Here is a 10,686-nt window from a genome sequence, read left to right as displayed (position 1 = left end):
ATATACTGTTTGTAATTATATTTTTCTTCCATAATGCTGGAATTGCTCTATTTAAAAATAAAAAATAGCAAAAGGCAATAGTCCACTCCCATTGGTCATTGAATTTTGAGACAACTGCAGATGATTATATGTCCTGGAAGTCACACATGTTTATGTGATCACATTTTTATTTTTTTAGATACATCACATCCCAAAGTTGACAACTGTTACTCAGGGGTTTTGTATGCCAAGTGTATGAGTATCCAGCATTATGAAAACCTGTTGATATAAAATCCAACCTGCTAAATGTGCTCTTTTGTCTTGTTAAGGAAGTGTTTTAAATATCTAGTTTTACTTAACAGAATTATTTAAACAAATCTCTTCTTTTCAGTTATTTTATTATCGTTTCGAAATATATGTACTGGTCTTGTGCTTCTTGGTGGATCCCTTAGAGAAATTGATTTGCTGTGTATGTACAGAACTGTACCCAGTAGACTATAGCCCCTTGTAGCATTTTAAAAATGCTTTTGCTGTACTCCCCAAACACTTACTAAAAATTTTAACTTGTTTATTGGCAATGAGTGAACTGATTTCCCCTCACCACCACCATTTGTGTGTCTTGGCAGTATTGAAGTGTCCGATTAACTTTTATATGTACAGTTATGATGTTTTTTTTCCAAAGCTTCAGGGAGAGATGTCTGATGGTATAGGCTTAGCACACTCTGTCAGTATCAGTATATTTTAGCTCTACATTTAATTTAAAATAATTTCACAGAAACATAGACTTGTGGTAAAGGAACCATGGAAATCTTTTTCTTGGCTTTGTGAAATCTAAAAAAAAGGCCATCATTAATTTATTCTTTACAGTACACTTTTCATTTGCACTCAGTGTTGAGTAAAGAGGATCAAGTCGGACTTGCTCAAGAAAAAAAGCTATTTTAGTTCTTATTAATCATACATATAAGACTTATTTTTCAGATTATAATTACAAATATAGCTTCAACTGTATTTTTATTCTAGATTTTAGGAACACTGGCAATCTGTAGTTGGCAGCAATGACTGGGACTACTGTTGCCTTGACGCTCTATGCCTATTTATAGAAAAAGTAAATGGTAAACAAAACTTTGGCAGCATAACATTAATCCATAAGACTCCAGTGGTTTAATTCGTCTTCTGAAACAATCTAGTTGGTTCTGGGTGTTGGGTGAGAACAGACCAAAATGTAACTCGATTTTCAATATAAACCAATGCAGTCTCTAGGCACAATCATGATTTATAGCTCGATTGCACTTCCTAGTGCTTGACGCATGTGCAGAGTGCTAGATGCTGCTTGGTAATTGAGCTTGAAATCATGATCAGCAAGGGGGCTACTGATCAGGGTTACTGTTAGCAAGTAATTGCTGGTTTTTAACCATTAAAATGTCCTACAAAATGTCTGACAAATTCAAAAATTGTCGGAAAATGTCTGGAGAAAATGCTGGTTTTGATGCCGCTAGTGCACAGTGAGATTTAAACTTTCCAGAAACTTGCATAGTCCTAATCTGTGACTACAATGCATCATATCCAGCACACTGGCACATCCTGCATTATTCCTGTTTTACGAACCGATAGTGAGAAGCTTCTCACTTTAGAATTACATTAAAACATTCTTGCGTTGCTGGCTTCTGAGAGGACAAAAGACTTATGTGAATCTCAACTTGTAGATAAACACTGGACACAAAACGCTTTTGTGCTATGAAAATATGTAAATAGTAATGAAAAAAAGAGCCAAGGAAATTTGCCAAGGTGAGAAATTATGTGACAACCTAATGATTTGTTATTTTAATATTTTTACAGTTGAAGTCAGAAGTTTAAATACACCTTAGCCAAATTAATTTAAACTCAGTTTTTCACAATTCCTGACAATTAAACGTAGAAAACATTCCCTGTATTTGGTCAGTGAGGATCGTCATTTTAAGAATGTGAAATGTCAGAATAATTGTAGAGAGAATTATTTTTTTCAGCTTTAATTTCTTTCATAACATTCCCAGTGGGTCTGAAGTTTACATACAGTTTGTCAGTATTTGGTAGCATTGCCTTTAAATTGTTTAAATTGGGTCAAATGTTTTGGGTAGCCTTCCACAAGCTTCTCACAATAAGTTACTGAAATTTTGGCCCATTTCTCCAGACAGAATTGGTGTAACTGAGTCAGGTTTGTAGGCCTCCTTGCTCGCTCACGCTTTTTCAGTTCTGCCCACAAATTGTCTGTCAGAGTGAGGTCAGGGCTTTGTGATGGTCACTCCAATACCTTGACTTTGTTGTCCAAAACTAAACAGTCCTTAACTTCCTGGCTGATGTCTTGAGATGTTGCTTCAATATATCCACATAATTTTTTTTCTCCTCCTGATACCATCCATTTTGTTAAGTGCACCAGTCCATCCTGCAGCAAAGCACCACACAACATGATGCTGCCACCCACATGCTTCACGGTATAGGCATGGTGTTCTTCGGCTTGCAAGCCTCACCCTTTTTCCCTCCAAACATATCGATGGTCATTATGGCCAAGTAGTTCAATTTTTGTTTCATTAGAGATCTTTTTCCCCATGTGCACTACAATGTAAACTGTAGTCTGGCTTTTTTATGGTGATTTTGCAGCATTGGCTTCTTCCTTGCTGAGCAACCTTTTAGGTTATGTCGATATGTAGGTCTTGTTCTACTGTGGATAGAAATACTTGTCTAATTGTTTCCTCTAGTATCTTCACATTGTCCTTTGTTGTTGTTCTGGGATTGATATGTACTGAGTTTAAAGGTAGGCCTTCAAATACATCCACAGGTACACCTCCAATTTAGTACACCTCTTATCAGAAGCTAATTGTCTAAAGGCTTGACATCATTTTCTGGACTTTTTCAAGCTGCTTGAAGGCACAGTTAACTTAGTGGATGTAAACTTCTGACACATTTGAAGTGTAATATAGTCAATTAAAGGTTAAACTTTCTGTCTATTAACAATTTTTTGAAAAAACTTCTGACTTCATCTGTATTTAAATGAAAAGATATGTGGAAAATGTTGTTGTTTGACAAATAAAACTTTTTATTTTTTTATTTTTTAAAGTAGACTAATTCCATGATGCCTTTTTACTTGATTGTGAAAATTGAGTAAGCCTACATTTTGGTCTGTTCTCACCCAAAACCAATGAGGGTTATACTGTCTGATGTGATGGGATGGGATGGGGGCAGAGGGGGTGCTTATGGGCCCCCCTCTTGAACCGCCATCTGCTTTATGGGATGAGTGCACACACCCAGGTGATGTACAATACCCATTTATCTCCTTCCCTCTTATTCCCTCTTAGTCTCTTATTTGGCTCTATGGATGATTAATTAGAGGGAAGTGTCCAGATCTTGCATTCAGTTTCCACATTCAGCTGTGTGTCTCTGTATGGGATTCTTTCGTCTCATCCTTTCTCTCCCCACCATTTTTCCTCCTGATTCTTTACTTCCGTTCTGCCATCCTTCTCTTTAAGTCCCTCTCTCGCTTTCTCCCCTTTATTCTAATTCTAATCTTCTAATACCAATTCATGATTATTCATCAGGTTATATGCTGTCTGACTATGCTCACAGTTCTTGTTAGGGACAGTGCATTAATGGCATTCACTAGTGCCCAAATGTAGATAAGTATACTCTGGGAAATGGATCCCTTTCTGCTCACAAACAATGCTTTCATTTGTCGGGCATTCATCTTACTGGTTCACAGCATTTAACTACAGTTTAAAATACACTTTTGAGCACATTACAAAATAAGTTCTCTCTCATTTTCACCATTACTCATGTTAGTTAGGCTTTGCTTATGCTCCTCCCTTCCTCTTCCTTACCATACAGTGTTCTTTGAAAATATGCCTGACTCCAACAATGGCATCTTTGGCATCTCTTGAATCAAAACAGTTAGAAAATGAATGTTTTAGACAATGTAAATGTAGTGGTTCTAGCTATTATTACATGCTGCCATTGAGGAGGTAGAAATCCTTTTGAGGCTGGGTCTTTACTGAGCTGTGTACACTGTTGGGGAAGGGCTGGACACAGCCGGGTTTGTTTGACTAATGATTGGTTTGCCGTGAGGAGGAGATAGACCTGCTGCTGTCAGCCACTCCCACTCGGCTATTGTCTACATATCTCTCCTCTCCATTACACTCTCATTCTCTATCTTAGTCATACTTTTCCATGTACACACCAGGTTAAGAGATGTCTTTAATGTCCATGTGATCGAGATGCATACTGAGATGGGTGTTTTTTAAAAAGTCTGTATATAGTAACACACTCTAATGCATTAATTCTCTCACAACTGCATGGACGCACATCAAGCAACATTGAAATATTTCTGTCTTCATACAGTATGTGTACCAATAGATCCTTAATGTGCTGTAATTGTGTTTATGTGCAGAATACTCATCTGCTGTACTACAATATTCTGAGAACCCACAGTGGTTACCCTATTCAGAATGGTCGAGTTCCTTTACAAGTTAAAGGAATATTGTTTTTAAAAATTATTTTGGCTCGTCCCTTGTTTATTTATAAAAAAAATAATAAGTCAATTACTGCAAGGCACTAACAGAAGGTTATATTCAATATTACAAATTTACTGTCATGTAAACAGTGTAACGCTGGTAAATCACTGTTTGTATTACGCTAAAATCATGTTAACACGTATAATGTTGACAGCTTGTTGATACTTTTGACACAGTGTGTGTTTTAACATTTATGGGCTGGCTCCATTCGCTTTCATTGTAAGTGCCTTACTGTTTCCTCAATATTTACCTTGTTTTAAATAAATGAGGAACACATCAAAATTATATACCACAAATGTTGTTGTTTACACTTAACTTATATTGAACCTAGAACATCATCTGTGACATACTGTTGACTGACCAAAGACAGTAATCAGCAGTTACAGAAATACTCAAAACAGCTCGTTTGGCACCAAAAATCATCCATGCGATTATCTAATCAGCCACTCATGTGGCAGCAGTGGAGTGCATCAAATCATGCAGATATGGGTCAGGAGCTTCAGTTAATGTTCACATCAACCATCAGAATGGGGGGAAATGTGATATCTGTGATTTGGACTGTGGCACGATTGCTGTGCCAGACGGGCTGGTTTGAGTATTTCTGTACCTGCTGATCTCTTGGGATTTTCAGACACAGCAGTCAAAAAACATCCAGTGAGCGACAGTTCTGTGGACGGAAATGCCTTGTTGATGAGACAGGTCAACAGAGAACTGCCAGATTGGTTCTAATTGACAAAGTCTATAGTAATTCAGATAACTGCTCTGTACAATTGTAGTGAGAAGAATAACATCTCAGAATGCTATTGTGATATGTAGGTTGGTGCCGTTTTGGCGGCACGAGGGGGACCTACACAATATTAGGCAGGTGGTTTTAATGTTTTGGCTGATCTGTGTATATAATAAATTATAATATTATGGAATTTCAATGAAGCCTTTTTGTTGGCCCCCCCTGCAGTGAGGGCCTCTGTTACTCAGGGCCATCATTGCCTGCGGTCTGTTGCCCCCATGGAGATATGCCCACTGTGCAATTTTGAGGTTCAAAATGGAGGGGGGTACAGTTTTAAAATTTTAATTTGTAGTTGCTAAGCAACTGTACAGACTCTTTCCAAAAATCTGAAAAACAAAAGTGAAACTGCAATGGACAACAATTAAACCAATAACTTTAAACAAAAATAACAAATGACTCATAAGACTGTCACAATTTTAAAGATAAAAATTATTTAAAGTTCATTGAGTGTGCCCCCACTCCCCTCTCTGACTGGTGCATGCTTAAGGTGCTCCAAAGCGTGTTGTTTGATCCTCTCTTCGGTTGCTTCTTTGCCCCATGCCATTACTGCAGCTGCAAGAATGGAAAAAGACAAAAAATTATAAAAGTCCAATGTCTACATATTTGTATGAAAACATATCAAGGTTTGAATCCCTTGTACATCCCATCTCCCCAGCTTTTTCTAAGCTTCCCTAATTGACTCACTGGAGAACAAAGACTCAGAAAATGTACCCACTGTACTCTAACCTAACTGTGACACACTGCTCAGAATTTGTTATCCGAGACACATTTAAAACTTGTGCCTACTTTAACCATCTTTGAGACCAAGACTACAAAATTAAAACATTTATAACATGCCATTTTATTAATGTTGTCTAGCTTCTTGCATGTACCAAATGTGGCATCCTGTATGTAGGGAAAAACAAGGAGACAACTTTGATTTAGAAATAACGAACATAAAAGTGCTATCCGCCATGCTGATCCTGCATCGGCTGTTTCAAGCCACTTTGCAGATGGCAATAATTCTACTTCAGATTTAGCATTCTGTGGCATTGACATCATGTTTCCTAATCGTCATGGTGGAAATGTGGATCTACTGCAGCCGGGGAAAAGAAAGACGCATATCGAGGCTGCATTTGAAAAATCCTTCAAAATGGGACAGCCGTCGTTGCGCCGCTGTGACGTATTAGGCCTTGGAATGCAACCTTCAAAGGATGCAGCCCCTGAATTGAGACACAGCTATAGGGTGACTCATCATACATGCCTCATTTTGCACTGAGGAAAGTTTTCAGAGGAAAGACTGAAATGTTTGCACTTCCACATTTTATCACAGTCTGTACAGCCCTGCAATGTAACATATTTAATTTCCAGACTTCTAGTCTGAATTCCTTTTTAGTTCTCTGTGAGTCCTTTCTTGCTGCACTGAAACTGTTTTAATTAATTATATCAATCTTCAACACTGAACCAACCATTTCCCTTCTACACATTACTGTGCCAACATGAAATATTTGCTTACCTTGTATTGCTCTGTAAAGGTTTGTAGTCTCCAGAGCCACCTTATCTTTTATCCCTTTTCCCTTCATGTTGAAACTGGCCATGAGAAAATGAGTGAAGAGCCTGAAGAAAAAGAAATGTCATTTATAAATTAAAGTAAACGTTTAACTTCTAAACAGTCAACATTTTAATTGATCACTGATCATCATTATATCCAGAGATGTGAAAGAGTAGATCTTCATGAATTAGGGATGCAAATTTTGGGCAAATATTTCCCAATCTTTCAGATTGAATGAAAGACTGTGGTTTACATGTTAAATAGCACCCTCACATGTATGTTACTTGGGAGTACATGATAAAGCCATTAAATTACCTATCTTCCATTGTTTATTCTAAAACAATATTAATGATTTAATAATTCTTAACCAATCATTAGTTGAAAAAATTGTTAAGGTTGGTTAACTGGTCAGTAGGGTTGCAGCAGTATGAGATTTTCATGGTACCATAACCGTCTCAGAAAATATCACGGTTTCACGGTATTACATAATTATTATTATCAGTTACAATTACCCTTAAAGAAGTGAAAACAGACGTTTTTTTTTAACAAATGCTTTATTATAATTAAAACTTGAAACCATTTTTTTTATTGAAGTATGTGTAAAAAAAAAAAGTCTCCCTTTTGAAATAAATAGAATAAATAAGAATGCTAACAGAATTATAATAATAAACCAAATTATAAGTATGATAGAATAAATAGCGTGCAACTATAAATAAGCATGTTAGTTTACATGTTAAATGAACTACTAAATGAAAAATAACATCAGCTGTGTGAGCTTTTAAAGTAATGTCCTATGATTATTATGAATTAACATATGCTGTAGACTGCTCCTGTCTGTACCTTTAACTTAGTGGTTCTCAACTGGTTTTGCTTCAGGACCAGATTTTACATTGGAAATCAAGTGACGACCCACCATAGTAAAAAAGTAACCTGTATTTAATGTAACCTGGGTCGCATTTCCATTTATGTTGCATTGATTTGTTCATGGTTTTCCAGTACAAGGACATGCATCAAGTGACATTATTTTTGTTGTTGATGTCAACAACAAAATCAACAGGATGTTTTCACTCCCCCCTTTTAAAAATTGAAGAGCATATATACTTATATGAGCCGTTATTATTATCCCGTTTGTTTCCTAATTTCAAACAGAACTTACATATTACACAGGAGGAAAGGCTCCTCATAAACATTACTAGGTCAGTGTAGCTCTTCTTAAATAATAGTAATAATAATAAATTATAGTATTTATGAAAAAATTACTAGCTGAAACACATTTTAAAACTTTATCTACAACTGCCACTGTTGATATAAATAGATAGATAGTCTAATAGATTCTACCTTTAGATTATTTTCATATTTTGTCAAAATATTAATGGTTACTTTTACTCATGTGATGATGTATAATGAACAAAAAATAAATTAAAAAATTAGCACATAGCACAGTGTTGCTCTTTTCCTTCTCAGTGCTGTTTGGCATGTCAGGGCTGCCTACTGTTTGAGACGTTTGACTTCACTTCCTCCGTAACATTTTAAACTAGAAAAGTCTCACTAGAATTGAAATCGGTCACATCAGTTTTGAGGTCTGCACACCACAATAAAGAGGGAAGCCCAGTTGTTGCACGCGCGTGCCAGAGATAAGAGCAGATCATGATCGTGAGCTGGTTCCATTACTCTTGTGCGAAAGTGCAGATGAGAAGCCTTTAATTGATTGCGAGATAATCATTAAATCTACCTCGGGCAGTCCTAAATAGGCTATCACATTGGCGGCCGCCGAAATATCTTAAATGGGAGAACCATGTAATTGTTCTTTCCCTGCTGTATGTGACCCAGTCCAAATAGACCTGCGACCCACATTTGGGTCACGACACACCAGTTGAGAAACACTGCTTTAACTCACACACACTCACTTCTGTCAGACTCCCTCGCCTCACTTCTCTCTGACATTTTCTCCACTGCATGTGTGTGTGTGGCGCAAGTTGACGAGTCTGATAGGCAGACGAGGAGGAAAGGAGATGCACACGCGCAGGTGAGATTCTCCGTCCGGTTGCATTATTTTTTTTAAATACCGTAGATTAGCAAGTGAACATGGTATGAAAACCGTCCATTTTCAAACTGTGGTATACCAAGAAACTGGTATACTGCTGCAACCCTACCGGTTAGTCAGTTAACCGTTTGCATCCCTATCGTGAACCCACCTCTGTCACAAAATGGTAAAAAAGATTGGGTCCAGTCTACTAGAAGACTGAATCCCTGAAGAGCTGAATCCCACTGCTGTTCCATTCACCTCTAAAAGAAGCGTCTGCTGTTGGATATACAGTGCATTCCAGCGGCTTTCCCTCCTTCTACACGATTAGTGCAGATTATACACCTGGGCGGTTTGACAACGATACTTAAAGATATATTTCTGAAAGGAGTATATTTTCCTCTATTAGAGCAACACATTAAAGTGAACATCTTTTTAAAGATGCCTTTCCGTCTTTGTGTGATTCCCGGATGCGGTCGTTATCTCTCCGCTTCTGACAGCCACAGGCGCTGCCTCACATGTCTGGGCTGTGATCACACTGAGACAGCATTTGCGGATGGTTCATGTTCTCATTGCGAGGACATGACCATGGCAACGTTGCGATCGTGGCTTTCCTTCTTCTGAGGGCAAGCCACTTCAGTCACCCCCGTGCTGCGCCTTCTACCCTCGGGTACGAGGCTGGCCTGGCTGACGCTGGAGTTCAATGGGCACGGTCTCACCTGGTAAATCCCCATGGACCTCCCATTCCCCAGCATGCTCTTTTGCCCCCATTGAGTTTCGAGACGAGACCAGCTTGTCTAATGTCCAGCTTAACGTCTCTTTCAGGGCTCGCAAGCAGGATGAGTTCTTGATTGATACATCAGAGAAACCCTTCGGTTCTGCCCGCCCAGTCTAAGGTCGATGCAGAGCTGACCACTATGCTTGCCCGGGCCGCCGCGAGTGTCGGATTGGACCCCTCCATTGTCCCCTGAGCCCTTGCAGCTAGTTGATTGGTTCCTGGGTTCAGGGTGCCGCTCACGGAAGGCTCCTAAATGCCCCATAGACGGACGACCCAGGGAGAGAGATGTCCGCTACGGAGCTGGTACCCAGACAACACTATCCTCCGGTGGAGGGCCGGAAGGAAAATCCTTTGTTTCCTTTTGTGTTGTGTTTGCCACACCCCGAACAGGCTGCGGTACCCACATTGTCAAAAAAGTGTGGTTTCCTCACTCCTTAGGTCCCATAGATGGTATTCACAGCCGCCGTTGTCTCGGCTGCCAGACACCTAGCGCTCGCATCCTCACTTCTTTGGTCACATAGTCGGTATTCACAGCCGCCGTTGTCATGGCCACCAGACAATGTGCACTCGCAGCCAGGGCCCCGTGAAGGCAGGACGCGCCACACTTACGGCCTGCCGGTTTTAATGAGTCTCGTAGACGGCCCAAGAGGCCCTCCTCCTCGGCCGCTAACCCGCCCTACGGGTACGTGGAGCAAGGTAAGTCCTTTGAGGTCCCCCTCAGCACAGCCACTTCAGGTCGAAGCAACGCTCCTCGACGTGGCGTTGCCTTCTCCCCCTCGCCACGAGGCCACACCCCCAGGTACTTCAGACGCTATTGTCCCTTTAGTGCTCCGCTTTCCAACCCATTGCAGTGGCTGGCCAGGACTGTCCGACTCGGCCATGCGATTAGTTGAATGTCGCAACTCGCCCGCCATCTCCTCCTCTGGAGTCAGCAGTGGCTGAGGTCACTGCGGGCCACTCACATCCCAGGCAGCCTCAACGCTACAGCGGACGCGCTGTCGTGGCAGGCGACGCTCAGCGGAGAGTGGAGACTCCACCCCAGGTGGTCCA

Source organism: Xyrauchen texanus, chromosome 2 (assembly GCF_025860055.1).
Source record: "Xyrauchen texanus isolate HMW12.3.18 chromosome 2, RBS_HiC_50CHRs, whole genome shotgun sequence".
In the NCBI taxonomy this organism is placed as follows: domain Eukaryota; kingdom Metazoa; phylum Chordata; class Actinopteri; order Cypriniformes; family Catostomidae; genus Xyrauchen; species Xyrauchen texanus.
The sequence above is the reverse complement of the archived record's forward strand: the minus strand, read 5'-3'. Positions refer to the sequence as shown.